This window comes from Chinchilla lanigera, unplaced genomic scaffold (assembly GCF_000276665.1).
Source record: "Chinchilla lanigera isolate Chin_1 unplaced genomic scaffold, ChiLan1.0 scaffold00206, whole genome shotgun sequence".
Lineage (NCBI taxonomy): Eukaryota > Metazoa > Chordata > Mammalia > Rodentia > Chinchillidae > Chinchilla > Chinchilla lanigera.
In genome coordinates, this window is record NW_004955607.1 from 75,655 (window position 1) to 96,776 (window position 21,122).

Genomic DNA, 21,122 nt, shown 5'->3' on the forward strand with positions numbered 1-21,122 from the left:
CAAAATACCCGACACCCTAAATTAGGAAAGGAAAGGTTTATTTAGCTCACAATTTGTGGAGGTTTCTGTCTGTAATCAGCTGGCTGTAAGGCAAGGTGATGTGGTGAGGGACAACACCTCAAGGCGACAGAAGACCGCAAAAGCAACAAGAGCCAAAGGGTGGGGGTGGCACAAGCCTCTTTCCCTCCCTTATATTATAAGCAGGCTATCTCCCCAATCCAGGGCAGATGTGGCACTCACACCCTCTACAGTTCCCTCCTCTTGCACAGAATGAGGATGTTTATAAATGAGGACCCTGGCCCCCTGCTGACTTGCTTAGTTAAAGTTCTTAAGTTGACACAATGTATCAACCTGTATAGTGATACACCTCACACTCAGAAGGACTTAAACTTAGGGAAGTTGCACTTTTTGACAAGGAGAGTAATTTCTGAGTTGCTTAGAATTTCTTATAGAAATGACTAGATGGGACAACAGAGGTTTGCAGGTCAAGAGACAGTTTTAAAAGGGTAAAATGTGTCCATCATTTGGTACAGTAGTTTGGGCTAATCAACTGTAATGGTAAGGGAGCCATTGATGTACAAGGAAAGGTGGACAGTTCACATTTGATTAAGCTTTTCTATAAGTTTCTTCATGTAAAATGAGATGTTTTGCATCTTTGTATTTTACAAGGAAAAGTTATTTTCTAGGTTACAACCTGTGCACAATATGGAGTACTGTTAACCATGACAAGCTGCGAGTGTTGGAGAGCAGGTGTCTGATGTTCACGTGGTTTTGGGCTTTTTTTCTTCTAAGGTGGCAAATGCCATAGGGCTTTTTACTGAAAAAATGTTTGGTTTTACATGCAAAGATTTGCTGGAATTAGACGATAATTTGCACACATGAACAGTATCTGTGAAGAGCAAGCTTAGAGCAAGGCTCACTTAAGTATTTTGGATCATTAATTGTGTCAACTCCACTTGAGTAGGAACGTCTAGCAGATTAGTACAGACCTGATGTGTGCGGATGATTGGCACAGAGGCTACAAACTAAGGACAGAAGACCCACCCTGTATGTGCTTGGCACGAAACAATAAACTTGTACCGAGGGTGGAGTAAAAAGAAAAAACAAAGCCTTCCTTTTTGTCCTGTGGAGGAGGTCTGTTCTTTGCTATTGCCTTTGGATGTTGGTCTTCAGTTCCTTCAGACTTCTAGCTCTAAGCCTTCAGGATACCAGTGGAGATTCTGCAGCAGGGAAAGAGCCTGAGAGGAAGGGGCAAGAGACCAGATGTGATTTCTGAGGTCATTCCTCTTTGCCTCACTCAGACACACTTAGACATGTGCCTTACTACGTCCCAGACATCTCTTGAGCCAGTAAATTTAACAGTAAGTCTAACCGTCCCATTACTCCAGGTGAGAACTTTACTGTGGTAAAACTCATATGTTGAAGGAAAGAAGCTTTCAACCTGTGAGGAAGGAATAGTGTATTCTGGGGAATTTTCCATATTAAGTCCTTAGGTAACCTGGTCTCATCACAGGCTAAATTTGACTACATTTGTCAGATTACATTTTGCCTATCATTCGGGCCCTCCTACTAAGATTAGTCTTAAGAATTCTGAATTTCCTAGTGACCTTGGATAAAGTAAGTTGCCTATCTGAGGTAGTTGAAATATTTTTTCTTTTATCTTGATTTCTGTACATAATATTGCTATCATATTAAACCAGTTTATTTATTAAATACTTATATTCTCTTGGTATGATTTTATCTTTCTGCTGAAAGTGTCTAGATTTAGTGATAAGGTATGAGGAAAGTCTGTTCTGTAAGCCACATGTCTCATTCAGTTTTCACCCTCTGATGACACTAGGACATCCCTTCTATTCTATTGTATCTTGCCCTTGCATTGTATCTGGGAGTGCAGGAGCACTGTTCTGTTCCCATTTTTCAGCAACAACACTCAAGAAGAGCACCCTGAGTACAGCAAAAAGACATAGCTCTGAAAAGCTTGGAGCAAACTGCTTCAATGCAGTTATCCCCCAGGGTGATCACATTAACATCCAGGGATGAAACCTTAAGAAGGAATGGTTTTGTTTAGAATGTATCATTGGGCTTCATGTGCAGGTTATGTATTTTTTTTTCTCTTGTCCCTCTGCCTCAGAGGGCAAGAAACAGCAACACTGAATCAGTAAAGAAGAGTTTGTGTTGTATGAACTACCTGGCATGCTGTCCAGGGAAGGAAATCCCCCTGTGTCTGGCACCAAAGTCAGGAGCTCCTAGTGAGTTATGGAGAGCTGTTGCACCTGGCTCACCCTAAGTTACTATATGGATATTACTGACTGCAGGTATGTGGGCTCTGACAGACCCTCGGTCCTGGAACTGGATTGTACAGGGTTGAGTAGTCCAAGACAGGAGTGGGATTTGTGCTGTAGGCACAAGTTTTCATTGGAAGTATACAGAACGAACATTGTCCTGAGGAGCCTTTGTTATATGTCAACTGTCCCTGATACACATTTGGTCCTCTCTTCTGTGTGATCCTGAGACTGCTGCCAAGACCTAAGCATCCTATTCTATCCCAGTGAGATAATTTACCATGACCAGGGCCCTCCCTTTGCCTGCAGCTTAACCGTTCATCATACCATGCAATGAGCAGGAAGGTTGAAGGATTCACAACTCATGTGTGAGATTTCTGTGGTTGTGGCTATGCTGTTAGGTCCCCCCCTTTTTTTAAATAGCTGTCCTGCTATTATGTTTTATATTTAAAATTTCCTTCAAGTGTCTCATGAGTTTGGAAGTTGATTTGCTTGTGAAAGCTCTATCATCATTAGTGGGTTCATATATCTATGAGTTCAGTATCTGAATGTGTTTTTAGGAGGTTTCACCTTGTTTGATGTGGGCAACTAGGAGCGTGGCATGGAAAAGTATATCCTGGTCTGTATCTCCTCCCACCTTTCTCAGCTTTCTGGCTCCCATGCTTTGAGCACCATTTTTATCTCCTATGTAACCCTACTATCTTGTTTCTGCTTAAGAGTTAGCAGACCAGGGACTGAAACAGTGAACCATACTAAACATCTCTTAAGTTGTAGCTATTGAGTATTTATTCCAGTGACAGGAAAGTAGGTAAGACACTTAGTGATCCTAAATGAGATTTTTTTTAAAAAATTATATACAGATTGTATCCTCAAATCTCAACTCCATAATAGTTCAAGTAAGTCCAAAATTTTCAAATTTTTCCCCACATTTCTAAAGTCATTATAGAGTGTTTATAAAGGCCATGAAAAAGTGAATAAATGCTTATCATTGCCTGTGATGAGGCTCAGTACCAGCGTACCAGTCAAGTATGCTTATATGCCTGTAATATATCCATGGTAATATAATAAGTAAATAAACAGATCCCTGTGTATTCTAGAATGCCCAGAAAATTGGGTCAAAGTTGGCCATTTAAAGAAAGGAAGATGGAAATGATCCTGCTAAGGACAGCTTTTAGAAGGGGCTGCCTGTTAAACTCGCTGTGAATCTCTTATGAAGTAGGGCATTCACATATACTTGTGATTTTGTTTCAGGTGGAGAGAAGGGCACCACCTCTCACATAATTGCGATAGTCCAGGGGTGGCTTGTAGACATTATCTTTTTAAAAATGACATGCTCAGTGTGGTAAGACTGTGTAAAAGCAGTATTGCAACAGCGGGAAAACCCCAAATGTAGGTTTGTAAGGCTGTCAAGGGTTAGGGATAAAAAATTTTCTGTGTAGGAAGGAGCAAAGTGTAGTAAATGCAAAGTGGGAAAATAGGGGAAGATGGAGGCTGGCACATCAGGTCCTCAATCAGTGGTTTTCCTTTGAGAATATTCTTAGGATGACATAAATATCGGGGTTATATGCTGGCTCAGTTTGAAAGTAGTTCAGTGTGATAGATTTGAGAGAAATTTAGGAAAAGTTAGATGAATAAGTCTTCTGTTGCTGATAATGTCATCTCCTCATTTTTCCAGCAATTTTAGAAATTTTGTCTGTATTTGTTGTGGGTTAAATAAGGGGTGGACAGCATCATCTAAGGGTAATCAGAAGGGTGTTAATGATAAAAAAGTTTACAGGCTATTTTTTGTGGTACTAGAAATGAAATCCAGGACCCTTCCTCTGGACTACGTCCAGCCCTTTTAAATTTTTAGTGTCATTACTTTAAATTTTGACCCTGGGTCTCACTATGTTGCCCCAGCTGAGCTTGAATTTGGAGACTTTTTTTCAGCCTCCTAAAGTAATATAGATCACCAAACCCTGCTAGAGTTTTACTTCGGTATACCGAGATCATAGTACTTAGTTAAATTAAATGTCATCAACTTTGTTTTCATGTCCAGAAAGTTGTAATTTGTATCCACTGAGAATATGTGCATGCCAGTCTGAAAGATACCATTGGATTCTTCCTGACCTAGAGTGTGCCTATAAACTTGAGAGTTTATGTCCTAAAATTTTTTTGAAAAATTCTTTTGTCCTAGATTTTGGAACAGAGAACATATTTACTGAAGAACTCTCTGTCCCTTTTTATCATAAGCCCCTTCGAGGCAGTATATTAATTTCTGATGGAGTGACTCAGTGTGCTACCCCTTGATAACTTTAGGATGATGACATATAGTGAAATACAGCATGATATGCTTTGGACATGAATCTGCAATTGGAGTGAACTAAACCTGAACACTGTCAAAATTGTGGTAACACTGGGTGGTGAGAGTATTAAATTTTTAGTCCACCATTTCCTGTTGGAGAATTGCTATGTATTCATCAAACAACATGTATATGAGTTCAAAGGAGAAATTATGAAGACAAAATTCAATCTTCCACTGACTGTGCATGAATGTCGAGGTTGTAAATTAAGCCTGTAGACAAGAGATCAATCTCACACTGGGAGGCAGGCCAACTAAGGTGTAAAGAGGTTCCAGATTTAAATTTCCTGCCTTTTTCCTGTTTTCCTGGCTAATCTGGTAGTGAACCACTCCTGGCTGATGACAGTTAGAGTGGTGTGGAAGCTCCTTAGAGTGTTTAATCATTTTTGTGGGTTCCCTTGTGAATGGCAATGAAGAGGCTTCTTCACTGAACTGTTTCCCTTTTGCTTCTTTTGCAGCAAGTTGTTAGTGTAAAATAGAAGTTATCTCAAAGATCTAAGAGTTAATTTTTATGACTTAAATAGAAGAGTGATTTTCGTAATTAAAAACTGAGTGGAGAATTGATTACATTTGAAAAGTCAAGAGAAAATTTCAAAGTAAATTATTTGTTTTGCATTTATCATAGGTAAATGATAGATAGATAGATAGATAACTAGATAGATACAGAATCATGATGTAGGTGAACAAATCAAGTATGGTTTATCTCAGTGCATCTCTCTGATTTTATCTAACTATGCCCAAGTTGATCACAGGATGGATATTTTGGAAGCTCTTAGTACTTTCATGTTTTCATCAATTACAGTGTTTGGTTTTAACTCTTTTATTATTTTTTTTTTGTTTTTTTTGGGGGGGAGGTTGAACTCAGGGCCTTGTGCATGCATCCCCATCCCTTAATTCTTTGGAATTGTGTATGAGTTATAGTTTTGGATAATGTAACATTAGTATTATGTTGAAAAGAGTATTTGTGACCTATTGGCGTAAGATTTAAGGGAAGATTATATTTCAGCTACTTCACTCTTATTCCACTGCCTCTGGAACTGGATTATTTCTAGTTTTGGGGGGATTTAAAAAATTTTTTTAAATTTTTGATTATGAACAAAAGTGTTGATTTATTTTCTGCAAGTGTTAACAAATTAGAATTGTTCCCAAAATAAGAATGCTAATGTGAACATTATAGAAAATTTTAAAATTTGCAGAAATTTTTGACATAATTTTTTGTTTGATATTTTACACATATGTGCTGCTTTATTGTATAATTTTTTTATTTTAGAAGTAAAAGAGTGAAAACATATTAAGAAACAGGCAACCATTTAAAAGTAGCACAAGAATAACACAAGCAATATTGAATTACAGACAATGTTGTTAGGTCCCTAAAAGACCCCTACCCCTTGCAAAATGAAAAAGCACCCCATTTGTACCCTTGCACTTCCCCAAACGAAACCATCTGCAAGGGCCAACCCTGCCCCAAAAAGTCCCTGCTACCCTTGCACAAAAAATCCCACAATCTTACAAAATGTTCTTGCAAGTAAACGACCCTAACCATAAACATCCCTTCCTTGGCTGTTCTGACCCGCGAACACCCTCCCCAGAGAAACCCTTAAAAACTCTACAGTTTGTGCAGCTCGGGGCTGTCTTGGTCCATTAGGCTGCCCACCGCATTGCTCTCCCACCTAATAAAGACTTCTGTCAGACGGTCTGGTTCGGTTCTGTGTGGGTTTCCCGGTCCAATCAAAGGTGACAGGGAATTAACGATGGTTGTTGTATTACATATTAATAACTTCAAAGTGGTTATTCAGGAAAACAAATATAGGCATGCAAGATTGATCAAAATAATCAACTGTTCCTTTCAATAAAGTGACAGAAGTCAGTAGTACAACTATGTTAGCTATCCTGTGTATACATATATACATATATACATATATCCTGTATATACATATATAATTTTACCCTTCTTTCTTTTCTCTTTTCCCTCACCCCAGTTGCTCTTTACTTTTGAGCATTTCCCTTTTGTTTCACAATGTCTATCATACCTCCTAGTTTTTATTCACTCTTTCAGGTTCTTACACTAGTGAGACAATACATTGGTTACACATGCAGATCTGATTTATTTCACTTATGAGTATGGTCTCTAGTTGTGACCATTTACCTATAAAAGCCTTAAGTTTATCTTTCTTTATAGCTAAGTAATATCCATTATATAAAATGCCACAACTTTTTTATCCAGTCCTCAGTAGATGGACATTTGGGTTGCTTGCACAATTTAGCAATTACAAATTGCTCTGCTATGAACATAGGTGCACATATATCGCTGTGATATGATGTTTTCAGCTCTTCTGGGAAAATACCCAGAAGGAAAATAGCTGGGTCAAATGGGACTTCTAGACCTAGTTTACTGAGGAATCTCCACACTGGTTTCCATAGTGGTTTCACCAGTCTGCATTCCCACCAGAAGTGGAGAAGAGTTCCTATTTCTCCACAGCCTCGCCAGCATTTGTTGTTAGTTGATATCTTGATGGTAGCCATTCTTACTGAAGTGAGATGGAATCTCAGCCTTATCTTAATGTACATCTCTCGAATGACCAATGATGTCGAAAGTTTTTCATGTATTTATTTGCCATTTGTATTTCTTCATCTGAGAAGTGCGTATTCATCTCAGATGCCCATCTCTGGATTGGGTCTTTGAATTTTGGGGGGCAGATGTTTTTTAATTCTTTATATGTTCTAGATAGAAGACCTTTGTCCAAGGGACAGCTGTCTAAAATTTTTTCCCAATTTATGGGCATTCTTTTTACTTTGCTGGTGATTTCTTTAGATGCGCAAACACTTTTTAGTAAGATGAGGTCTCAGTTGTTGATTCTTGGAAGTATTTCCCATGTGGTTTGGTTTTTGTTCATGAACTCTCTGCCTACCCCTGTGTCTTCAAGATTTTTACCTACTTTCTCTTCCAGTAAATTTAGTGTTTCTGTTTTAATATTGAGTGAGATCTGTGATCCATTTTGACTTAAGTTTGGTGCATGGTAATAGACTGGGGTCTATTTTCAGTCTTCGGCAAGTGGCAAGCCAATTTCTCCAGCACCATTTCTTCCAGTGAGCTTGTTTGGCCCCTTTATCAAAGATTAGGTGGCTGATTATGTTTGTGATTCTGGCCGTGTCTTCCAGTCTGTTCCATTGATCCTCAGGTCTGTTTTTTAGCCAGTATCATGTTGATTTTATTACAGTAGCTTTGTAGTACAGTTTCAGGTCAGGGAATGTGATTCCACCTGACTTGTCTTTGTTGCCCAGGATTGCTCTTACTATTCTGGGTCTTTTCTGCTTCCAGATGAATTTAAGGAATGTTTTCTCTACATCTGTGAGGTATGCTAATGGTATTTTAATGGGAATTGCATTGAATCTGTACAACAGTTTTGGTAGTATGGCCATTTCACAATGTTGGTTCTTCCTATCCATGAACAAAGAATATTTTTCCACTTAGTGAAGTCCTGTTTGATCTCTTTTTTTCAGAGTACTGCAGTTTTCATTGAATAGATCTTTTACTTCTTTTGTTAGAGTGATTCCTAAATATTTCAGTTTCTTGCATACTATTGTGAAAGGTATGGTTTCCGTAATTTCTCTCTCAGTCTGTTTGTTTGTGTACAAGAATTCTATTGATTTTTGAGTGTTGACTTTGTATCCAGCTACACTACTGAATTTGTTGATTAGTTCAAGGAGGCTTCTGGTGGAGTTTTTGGGGTCTTCCATGTAAAGTATCATGTCATCTGCAAATAGTGATAATTTCACTTCTTCCTTTCCTATTTCATTCCTTTTATTTCTCTCTCTTGTCTAATTGATCTGGCTAATACTTCCAGAACTATATTGAATAGGAGTGGTAACAGTGGACATTCTTGTCTTGTTCCTGATTTTAAAGTGAAAGTTTTCAGTTTTTTTTCATTTAGTATGATGTTGGCTCTTGGTTTCAGTTTGATCAGATTGAGGTAAAGACCATCTATTCCTGTTTTCTTTACTGTTTTTTATCATGAACACATGTTGGACTTTCTCGAAAGCTTTTTCTGCATCTATTGAGATGATCATGTGGTTTTTGTCTTTGGCTTTATTGATATGGTGTATTACATTAATTGGTTTGCAAATATTAAACCATCCCTGCATTCCTGGAATGAATCCTACCTGCTCATGGTGTATTATTTTCTGGATGATTTGCTGCATTCTATTTGCCAGTATTTTATTGAGTATCTTTGCATCTATATTCATTAGGGAGATTGACATGTAGTTGTTTTTCTTGGTTGTGTATTTCTCTGGTCTTGATATTAGTATAATACTTGGCTCCAGAAATGAGTTAGGGAGAATTGCTTCCTTTTCAATTTCATTGGAGAGTTTGGGGAGTATTGGCATTAAATCTTCTCTAATTTTCTTGTAGAATTCAGCTGTAAATCCATCAGGACCTGGGCTTTTCTTTGTTGGTAAGCTTTTAATCATGTTTTCAATCTCATTAGTATTGGGTTGCTCAGGATTTTTATATCTTCTTCATTCAACTTTGGTAATTCATATGTTCCTGTTGCATGGACAATAGTTTTCCGTCTTTGACCACAGTCTATGGATTTCCTTTTGAGTAAAATGTGTTTCCTGTATACAGCATATTGTTGGATTTGTTTCTTGATTCACCCTGCCAGTCTGTCTCTATTGACTGGTGAATTGAGGCGATTTACATTAATGATTATACCTGATATGTGTTGGCGTATTTTTGTCATGTTATTTACTTGCTGTTGACTTCCTTTTTCTCTCTGTTTAATTGCTTGCTCTGCTTGAGGGTTCCTTTCTATTGTTCTTGAAATTGTGGTCATTTTTGTCTCTGTCTCGACTATCTTTTAGTACTCTCTGTAAGGTTGGTTTGGCATTCATGAAGTTCTTCAGTTGTTCTTTGTCACGGAAATATTTTACTTCTCCATTGAATTTGAAGGACAGTTTGGCAGGATACATCAGTCTTGGCTGGAAGCTGTTTTGTCTCTGGACCTGTAATCCTTCACTCCAAGCTCTTCTCTACTTGATGGTTTGTGTGGAGAAATATGCTGTGATTCTGATGGGCTTTCCTTTATAGGTGATCTGTTTCTTTTCTCTAATGGCTTTTAATGTTCTGTTCTTTTACTGGATATCTGAGATCTTGATTAATATGTGTCTGGGTGTGGGTTTACTTTGGTTATGGCTAGTTGGGGTTCTGTATGCCTCATTTACCTGTACATCAAAATCTTTTTCCATGCTTGGGAAGTTTTCTGCTATTATTTCTGCAAATATTCTTTTTACGCCATTTGTGTTGCCTCCTGCTGTTTCATTGACTCCTATTAGTCTTACATTATTTCTCTTTGCCTCATCTTGCAGCTTTTGGATTGATTTTTCCTGGATCCTTGTTGATTTTAAGAGATCCTCCCTTTCATGATCATTAGCTGCCATACTGTCTTCAATATCTGAAATTCTGGGGCTGGGGATTTAGCTCAGCGGCAAAGCGCCTGCCTGGCAAGCGCAAGGTCGTGAGTTCAGTTCCCGGTACCGGAGAAAAACCAAAAAAAAAAAAAATATATCTGAAATTCTATCTTTAGCCTCATTCAAGCAGTTTTGCTAACTTTCAATGGAAGTTTTGATTTCCTGGATATCTCTTTGAATCTGTTTCGTGCCTTCTAGTTCTGACCTGTATTGTTCATTTAATGTTTCCATTGTTTTCCTATGCTCATCTATTTTTTCTATATATATCTTGTTTAGATGTGCTGAGCAGTTCTTTCATTATTGATGTCATTTCTTTTTTATCTGGGTGATTATTTCTGATCTGATTTCTTCTGTGGCCTGTTGGAGTTGTTTCATTACTTCAGTTGTGATCATTTCAGAGATTTCAGGTATGTGACTTCCAAGTTCTCCTATGTCAGTGTCTCCTAGACTTGTTCTGGGTGGAGCTGAGCTCTGAGATTGCATTTTTCTCCTATATCTTGTCATTTTTGCATGTCAGATGGAAAATGCTGAGCCACACACTACCCAAGCAGCTCACCGAAGGTCTCTAGGGACCTTAGTTTACCTGGATATCAGACTTATCCCAAGGTGGTAGAGGGCAGTGGACCACTGGACCCACGATCCTCAGGCAGTTGGTGGGGTGCACAGCTCAGACTACAACTGCGGTGGTGGGGGAATGCTGGCCTTTGGTACCAGGGTCTCCAGGCCATCAGTGGAAATCATGTGGGCCTGAGGTGTGAACCCTGATGGTGGCCAGACAGGGGCCGCTGCTCCAAGTTCCGCAGGTAGCTGGTTGAGGGAGGATGTGCCTTACCTCCCAACTGAGAGGTCCACAGAGCCTGGGGCCACTCCCATGCTGCTTCTCCTCCCAAAGTAGCAGGGTAGGGCATAGGGGCAGGCCTCACCTGCCAATGGAGAGGTCCACAGGGAGGGGGCCGCTCCAGCATCACTTCCCTGTGCCTGCACTGCTTCCTATTGTATAATTTTTAAACACATGGAACAATCTTATTTATATGTGTCTACCTAAATGTAAACATTTTCTTTGTGATTTTATCTTGCAATTTTTTATTATATCTGAGGTGAGTCTCTTTCAAGTGTGGGCTTCTAATATTTGTAAAATTATTTCTTTGACACTCCATGCTGCATGTGGTGTAATGTTTATGATCAGTAATCCTGTTTTTGTCCTTGGTACATAATTACGTGTTAGATTGAATAGTGTCAAGTTAATATAGCCTCAGCATGTTTTGTTGAATTAATGCTAGACTACTGTATCTTTTTGCATATTTATTTTATCTTGTTATATTTTTAAAATATTTGTATACATTTCTGACAAATAATAATTGAATACATGTATAATTTAATGCCTGATGGTTTGAAACATACATTGTCAGATGGCAAAAAGCAGCAAACATTATTTCACTATAATTTTTTGAAGTGAGAACACTTTATATTGAATCCTGTGATAATTTTATAGAGTAAATTACAGTGTTCTTAACAATGTTCACAGTAGTGTACAATAAGGGTCTTAAACTTACTTTTTCCTGCCGAAATAAAATTAAAAAATTTAAACAGTATATCCATTTCTTTGTTCTTAAGAAAAAAAATTTTTTTCTCACAGAAAACAGAAAGTTGAATCATGTTTCTTAATCTATGTTCTCATTTGCTCTCTCAGTTGTTTTAAAAATAACTCACATTTAAAGGAAAGTTCCCCTACTACAGTTCTACTAGGTTTCTGTCAGTGTAATTTATGCTTCTGTCAGTGGGCCTCCTTTTTTTTCCTGGTTTAAAAAAAATGGATTGGTTTAGTACAGAAGTTTTGTGGACTTTAAATTTGTTTCCTTTTTTCTTGTTTTGATAGAAATATTTTCTTGTTGAACTGGAAAGTAGAAATATGTGAATTAATTTTTTTTATTTTTAGTGACAATATTTAATCCTCCACACTCCTTCCATTTCTGTCTCATTTGGAGATGATGTGATCACAACCAGGGATCCACAACTCTGAAGTTGGCAGATACTTAACCTACCTGTGGAAATGAATTCTCACTGTGAGTTTCCTGTTAACCACAGTAACTTCTCAGGCAAGGCTCCTTTTTTATTGTCTCATGACACTTGGTACCTGCTTAAGAGGCCTTCCATGGCTAGCCTGAGCTCTGGGTGATGTGAATTAATGTTCCTTTGCATGTCCTCTTGGATTTTTCTGCCATAGCCTTATCAGCGTCAGTGTAATAACCATTCCTCTACAGTGGGCATAGTATTTTCACCACAAGCAAGATGTCTATATGTTGATCAGCTCTAATGACTGTGCTGTATTTCTCTGACTTTCTGACCTGTTTTCCTTTTGTTTTTCCAAATGTCTTTCTATGCAGTTGAGACTGGCCTTGAGCTTACTGAGTTATGTCTTGGCCTTCCATGTTTGAAGTTAGACAAACAGATATAAATTAATATGTACTTTCCTAGTGGTAATTTAGTGTTTAAATATTTTATAATAAACTTTATTCTAGAAAAAAATTTGGTGAGACTTAATAAAAACAATATGTGCAGTAGATAAGAGTATCCTGGTGATACCATACCTGGCTCCTCCCTTTCTTGCCTTATACATGACCACTTTCCTAATTTGGCTACATTTCCTACATTCAGCAAATGTGGTTTTCTCTGAGCAGTAATCTTTAGTTTCCCACCTTGGAATCGTCAATAAGTAACTCTCATAGAAATTGCATATGAAGGCCAGGGATATAGCTCAGTGGCCTAAGTGCCTGCCTGGCAAGCATAAGGTCCTGAGTTTGATCCTTGGTACCAAAAAAAAAAAAAAAAAAATTGCATATGAAAGCATTTTGGTTTTGTTGTTGTTGGGTTTTTTTGTTGTTGTCTCACTATTATTTATAGGTGCTCTTATGTGAGTGAGGGGGGAAGTGCTTTGTCATCCATTCCATTGAGGATGTGGTTCAGGCTTTTTCAAATTTACTTTTTATTGATAAAAAAACAATCACAAGTGTTTCCAGGAACAATAGCACAGTGTGTTCTTTGGACATTAGAATAATATCATTGCACTATAGATTTTGGTAAGCTCCAAAGTACAGGAAATGAGTGTGCAGTATATTAATTGATCTTTTATTCTTGCATACTTGTTTTCTTCTACATTTCCATTTTCCTTGGCCCTTCCTCAGCCATTGTCATGGATCTTATTTTATATCTGGTGTTTTCTCTAGTGTTAGATATCTTTTAGTCATTTTTAAGATTTGTGTTTTATGTTCTTTACTCTCTAAACAGATTGTGAATATTGTATACTATGCAAATTTTTCTTCTGTCATGTTTCCCTGCCATGATTTTTATAGCTTTAAATTTCTCATTTATATTCTGATAGCTTATTTTGTTCTGAGGAAACTTTTTTTCACATCTAAAATTATTTTACTATGAATTTTCAGGGCATTCAAGTTTCTCTTTCCCATTTCAATATGTAACATTATTATTGTACATAGAAATGATGAATATGCAGTACAGATTTCCAAGTACCTACCTGTTTCTCCCCTGTCATATATGAAATGGACTATGATTTTCTCCAGGGTTGTACATCACCAGCTCTACAATCATTAATCAATATTTTATTTACAGGTGGACCCATTAAAAACTGTCTTGTGATCCATTTGTCATTCTCTGTATAGTGGCTTCAGTGGTAAATCTGGAATTCCTCTCATGTTTATTATGCAAACTCACAATATTTACAAGGTATTAAACACTGTTAGATTTTTAATGTACTGAGCAGTTTAAGGTTTTTTGTTTTGTTCTGTTTTATTTTTTGACAAATCAAAGGTATGATTCTGAAGTGAAACCATGTTTTTCTTGAAGTTTTACTTTTATTATTAGTGCCCAAAGAACTTTGCAAAATACTGATTTTCAATGCATATATTTTGATCATATTCTTCCTCTTATAACTCTACCTTACACCTTATATCCATGTGAGTGTTAACATTTGGTGTCACTGAGCAGTAAAATAATATGCCATTCTTCACCTAGTTTCATTGTCCTTATACATCCTCCAATAAAACCGGTTTTCCACTAGCATTTTCAATTATTACTCATAAATCTTAGTTAATGTTAATTGAATTTTTTCTATGAAAGCAGATTCAACTTTAAAAGTGCTATTAATGTACTACTAGAAAAAAAGGACTCAATTTCATAACTAATAATATTTGGAAAAAGATATTTCCTATGGTTATTGAAGCAGTTGATTAATATTCACCTACCTTCGTGTTCTGTGGTTGGTGATCTTGTAGGTTCCCTCTATGAGCTGTGCACTAGGGACAGTGCAAAAATACAACTGCTAGGTCAGCAGGAAAAGTAGTATTCTTATTCTACTATTGCTTTAGCAATGAATTATCTAGCATCAGAACTGCTGTGAGAGAAGGTGTGCATATAGATGGAGGGTAAGAGTTTGATGACTAAGACATGAAGTTAATATTCGAATGATTCATGCTAGATGTGCTGTTGCATAACTGTAGCCCTAGGGCTTGGGAGGCTGAGGCAGGTGGATTGCCATGAGTTTGAGCCCTGCCTGGGCTGCCTACTGAGTCCAAGGCCAGCCTGAACTCCACAGTGAGACTCTGTCTCAAAAAAACAAAAGAGAATATACACTTTATATATACATATATACACACACATACATTGTAATATATATTATGTACATTATATATATTATACGTTATACTTTATATATATGTGTGTGTGTATGATTCACCCTCAATTCAGCCCTTTCTGAGTGGAGTTGAGATGTTCCAGACAGTAAGTCTCAACCTTCTTTCTGGAAATATGGTATGTGTGATTATTTAGGAGGCAATAACTTTTGAGGATGTGACTGTGAACTTCACCATGGAGGAGTGGGCTTTGCTGAATCCATCCCAAAGGAAGATCTACAGAGATGTGATGTGGGAAACCTGTCAGAACGTGGCTGCTATAGGTAAGAATGACCTCATATTCTAAATCAAATGGAGAACAGTTTTTCTTGGACATTGGTATATTTTCATTATAAGAATATAAAAATTTTGTATCAATGTCCTAGGCATGGTCACATTATATGTAGTCACATTATAACTGGCATCTAGTACTTTGTATGTAAAAATATTAACTCATTTTATTTCTATGTCTGCAATTCAGGAAGAAACTGGGAGAACCAACAAAATGAAGAAAAAAAGAAAAATTCATGGAGACATCCAAGGTAATTTGCTTACACAAGAAGGAGCAATGTTTCTCAAGAGTCAGGCTGTGAACAGAAATATAAAAACCACACAAACTGTATATATGAGGCCATGTTCAAATTTAGTTCAGGTTCACAATAACTAGCTCTCTAGCTGCTCGTACATGCTATAATCACTGTGCCCTGGAAACCTCAGGCAAGATGAGAGCTTCAAGCTCAGACAGTCAAACTTAATGACTGATGAGAACGTTTCTCCAAAAACCATTTTTTTAAAAGCCGAGGATGTAATTCAGCAGTAAGAATCTTGGGTTTACTTTTCAGCACTGGAAAAAACCAGACAAAAAGGTGCTATACTTTCTGTCATAAAAAGAATAAATTGATGTCGTTTGCCAACCCCACCCCCCAAAATGGAAGGACCTTTATCCCATAATGTTAAATGCAATATTTGGCACACAGACATTAAATATCAAATGGTTTCTCTTTTATGAGAAACCCAAAATATATGTTTAGGAGTAAAATAGAGATGGTAGAAAACAGGGAGACAGAATTTTTGGAGATGAGTAAGAGGATCAAAAGGAGAGAATGGGGAGATTGATGGGAAAAGGGTCAAAAGTAGTTGCTATATGCTATACATATGTACCAATTCCCCAAAATGAAAGTAAACATTGTGTACTGCAAACATATACAGTTATAAAAATCCCAAAGAAACAGGTTTTTGTTTGGTAATAGCTCTTTTTAATAGGCATCTTCCAGCATAATTATTCAATTCGTTGTCAGAAATTCTTAAGAGGCACCTTTTATTGTGATTGGTTTGTTTATTTTTATTTCTTCACAGAAATGAAGAGGTAGAGAAAAGCTGTCAATACAAAGCTCGGAATCACCATGATAAATGTGGGAAAGCTTTCACAATGCACAGTCATCAAACATGTAGAAGACACACTGCCCAGAAAACCTTTGTATGTAAACATTGTGGGAAAACTTTCAGTACACACAGTCTTTGTCAAATACATGAAAGAAGGCACACTGGAGAGAAACCGTATATATGTAAGCAATGTGGGAAAACTTTCAGTACACACAGTCTTTGTCAAATACATGAAAGAAGACACACTGGGGAAAAACCTTATGTTTGTAAGCAATGTGGGGAAGCTTTTAGTGCACACAGTTTTTATCAAAGACATGAAAGAATTCACACTTGGGAGAAACCTTATATGTGTGAGCAGTGTGGAAAAACCTTTACTGCTAGTGGTTCATTGGGTAGACATAAAAGAAGTCACACAGGTGTGAAGCCATATGTATGTGAGCAATGTGGGAAAGCGTTCAGTACATACAGTTATTGTCAAATACATAAAAGAACTCATAAAGGGGAAAAACCTTATGTGTGTAAGCAGTGTGGGAGAGCTTTTATTACTAGCAGTGCATTGTATAGACATGAAAGAAGTCACACTGGAGAGAAACCCTATGTATGTTTGCAATGTGGGAAAGCATTTAGTAGACAAAGTCATTGTCGAACCCATGAAAGAAGTCACAAAGGGGAAAAACCTTATGTATGTAAAACATGTGGGAAAGCATTCACTACAAACAAGTATTGTGAAACCCATGAAAGAAGTCACAAAGGGGAAAAACCTTATGTATGTAAAACATGTGGGAAAGCATTCAGTACAAAGAAGTATTGTCAAACACATGAAAGAATTCATACTAGGGATAAACCCTATACATGTAAACAATGTGGCAAAGCTTTCAGTGTATACAAATATTGTCAAATACATGAAAGAATTCATACTAAGGAGAAACCCTATGTATGTAAGTAATGTGGGAAAGCCTTCACTTACAATGTATCACTTCAAATTCATAAAAGAACTCAGACTGGGGAAAAACCTCATGTGTAAGCAGTGTGGAAAAGCATTCACTCATAACACATTACTTTGAAATCACAAAAGAACACTGTTAAGAGACCCTATGTGTGTAAGCAATGTGGAAAATCATTCAGAAGCCACAAAATATTTTCAAATGCATGAAACAAGTCACACTAGGGGAAAACCATGTGCATTTAAGCATATTTTGCAAATCCTATGAAAATATCTTGGGTACTATTGACACAATGTCATATATTTCTGTGTAGAGTGCCCCAGAAAATACAGTACCCAAAAGAGATATTGTAAAGTATAAATACAGTGTTTTTCAGTAACTTCCTTGCTCAGTAAAACTCTGAATTATATATTTGTAGGGTGTCTTAATTACTTTTCTCACACTGCTGAGACAGAATACCTCACACCTGATGTTAAAAGAGGAAAGGTTTATTTAGCTCAGAGTTTGCAGAGGTTTCAGTCCATAATCAGCTGGTTGCATGGTAGCAGAGCACATGGCAGAGGGGTAGCAGTTCATGCCACCAACAAGGTAGCAAAAGTAACAAGTGGGATTAACAGTGTCTTTCTACCCCTTATATCTTATCCAGACTGCTAGCATTAGGGCAGTGCCAAACCAATCAGTAGACTGATGAGTAATAATCCCAGTATTACATACTCTAGATTCAGCCACCTCCAAAATAGCCCTATGTCTATATGAGGCTTTGGGGAGGACATCTAGACACAAAGCATTACAGGGTTTTCATTAAACATAACTATGGAGCTGACATAGTTCTGTATTTTCCTGTAAGCAATACTCTCAGAGCTTGATCTGTAGTACCTTTTAATCCAGTTAGATGGTCACTTTTTCATTTATTTTACATTATATTCAATGTATAGATGAAGCATTTCATTTACTTTCCAGTAGGCTTAGTATTTATGTAGTTTTTGTTGGGGGTTTTCGTGTTTATTTTATAGATTGGGAGGTAATGACAACTAAAAAAAACTGTACTGATTTTTTTGGTAATTCATGTCTTTCTATTAGCTTATACTTTACTATATCTTCTGTATAATAAAAGATATTGCTGAATTGGATGCTATATTTTATATTAAGATCTATATTTTTAGAGACTTGTGAACATGAGTTTTTTATTAAAGTTAAATTGCTTACAAATAATATGTAGCTTAGCAAATGTTATGCTTTTCACATCTTGAGAAGATACCTGCGTATATCCCAACATAATTGTAGATTAATGGAGTACATACTTTTGTCTATTTTTTCTTTGATATTGGAGCCATTATTTTCATGTGCATAAAATTTTAGGGTTTTTTTTCCACTATCAAAATTTTACTTTTCATGCTTATGTTGCAATGTTTTATTTGGTGGTAATTTTTCCCTCAGTCATGTCAGAATATAAACCGTACTGGTATAAGTTCCCATTGCCATAGTCAAGCAGTATCATAATTTTTCTCAAATAGGATATCACAGATTATATCAGGTGTCCAAACCAGACCCCCACCCAGCTAGGAGAGAAAAAGTCCCCAAGCAGATCTGTTATTGACCCCTGTGGGAATGTGTTGTTCAAGAAGCCAGCAGCTTCCTCGTGCAGCTCCATCAGCTAGCAGCTGCCCCACACAGCTCAACCTTCAGAGAGCTGATTCCTCAAAAACCCACAAGAGATATGCTGTGCCTGCCAGCATCCTGTGTACCCAACACTGCCCCATCTCTCTTCTAGTCCTAGGCCCCCTACTCAGAGACCCCAAATTTTGTGCCCCTACTCAGCAGTGCCCCCATCCCCCACCTAAACTGTCCTATGCTCTTGCCCTTGCTTGGGGCCAGTGGTCTTTTTGCCCTTGGCCTGGCCCCACCCAGTCTGCAATAAAGTCCTCACATGTTACTTAAAGTCTGCTTGTCTCAGTGGTCTCCACTGTGCCTCAGTTTACCCTAACATCTGGTGCCAAAACCCAGGAAGGTTGAGATCTCCACCTAGGAGGATCTGATCTCCCTCTCTAGGCAACCTCTGTGGCACTTCGAGACTGCCTTTGACATCTGACCTGTGGCCCTACCTCTCTGTGACTTGCTGCTAGTCTTGGTTCCTTCTCCAGGTCAGGTAAGTGTCATGTACATGCTGTCACCTCTTCCTGTCTGTCACTTGTCTCTGCTTTCCCCCTCACTCTATGTGGCTTTCTAGATCCAGCCTGAATCATGCTCCAAAAACCCAGTACTGGTCACACTCACCCCTGGGAGTCTGACTCCTTGGTGGCCACCCAATTTCATGGACATCTGGTTTGGTTGCCTGTCCACTCACTTGGGCTCAAGGAACTGATTAGAGAGATCCCTTCTCTTTCTTGAGTAGCTTCTGTTCAACTGGTGCTGGGAACCACCATGGGCAGTTTACCCTCTCTTCCTGCCTTGACCCCACTGAGTGCTTAAAAATCCCAAACCTCTCCAACTTACCCCTGAGCTGAAGGCAAAGCATCTTGTCTATTTCTGTAACATGTCATGGGTAACCTACACACTAGATAATGGCTCCCAATGGCCACTCCATGGCACATCTGATTTCTCAATTCTCTGAGACCTTGAGAATAACTGTCACCAGCTGGAAAATGGTCTGAGGTTCCACATGTCCAGGCATTTTTTGCTCTCCACAGATTCCCCTCCCTCTGTACCTCCTGTGTCTCTATGGAACTCATTTCCACACCGCCCACTGCTCCCTCTCTGCGCCCTCCTAGCTACAAATCGACTTTCACTGCTGATCCCTCTTCGCTCCTCCACCATGCCCTCTTCCACCTGCCACTCTCCCTTCTCTGTAGCCCTTTTGACTGCTGCAGCTTCCCCAGCCTTACCCCTAATCCCCCTACTTCTCCTGGACAACCCCCCATCCCACAGTTCCACTCATTTCCCACCTCTCACCCCAGTCCCTCTCACATGCACTCTGGGCTCTGCTTTGGCCCCTCAACTCCTGCTCCCCAACCCTCCATGAGTTTGCTGATGCGGAGGACATTGTCCAGGTCCATGTTCCCTTTTCCCTCAGTGATCTCAAATTGCTCACCACATTGGTTCCTTTCTGTTTGACCCCTGCACTTACATCCAAGAGTTTCAATACCTCATTCAAAGCTATGACTTTACTTGGGATGACATCAATGTCATCCTCACTTCCACCTTCTCCCCTGAGGAATGAAAACAAATCTGAACCCTGGCTGAAACATATGCTGATGACCACCACTGGACCATGCCCTTATTGAGGGATGGTGCCATGGCTATTTCCTGGACCAGACCTTATAGGACTTTAACCAAAGAGATGAAGAAAGAACCTAAGAGAACAAGAGATTACATAATCACTTGCCTCATGGAGGGATTGAAAAGAGCAGCACACAGTCAGTCAATTATGACAAACTTAAGGTGATTACTCAAAACAAGGATGAAAATCAGGCTCAGTTTATGTCCTAACTGGCACCCACTGTAAGGAAATATACTACCCTTAATCCGGAAAGCCCTAAGGGACAATTGATTCTCAAAATGCATTTTATCACCCAGTCAGCTCCTGACATTCACAAAAAAACTCTGTAAAATTGAGACAGGCCCTCAGACCCTACAACACAAATTAATACCTTGGGCCATCAAGGTATATAACAACTGAGATGAGGCTGCCCACCAGCAATACAGCTCTGACTTACAGTTACTTGCCTCCACCATAACAAACCCAAACAGGATGCTAACATAATGCCCTGGGGCATAAATGGGTTATCCATCCCTCCAGGGCCCTGCTTTAAGTGTCAGCAGTCAGGTCACTGGGCAAAAGAGTGCCCCAACCTCTAATCCCCTCCCAACCCTTGTCCCATGTGTGGGGACCCTCACTGGGAGTCAGACTGCCCCATGGAAACCAGGGTTGCTACAGGGGTCTCCTCCCAGGGCACCCCACAGGACAACCTAGTTCTCTGACCTGATTGGTTGGGCCTAGGATGAGTGACATACCCCAGTA

General features: G+C 38.5%; 1 long non-coding RNA gene and 1 pseudogene across 1 annotated transcript in view; both read left to right on the top strand.

The window, feature by feature from the left end:
• The window catches only part of LOC106147640, a 19,288-nt gene extending 4,600 nt beyond the window's left edge, over positions 1-14,688 (top strand). Inside the window, exons 3-4 of the long non-coding RNA XR_001232573.1 lie at positions 12,029-12,155; positions 13,720-14,688. This is a non-coding gene — a long non-coding RNA (uncharacterized LOC106147640). The remainder of the gene's footprint in view (positions 1-12,028; positions 12,156-13,719) is intronic.
• The window catches only part of LOC102004542, an 88,058-nt pseudogene extending 70,543 nt beyond the window's left edge, over positions 1-17,515 (top strand).
• The last annotated feature ends 3,607 nt before the right edge of the window (positions 17,516-21,122 follow it).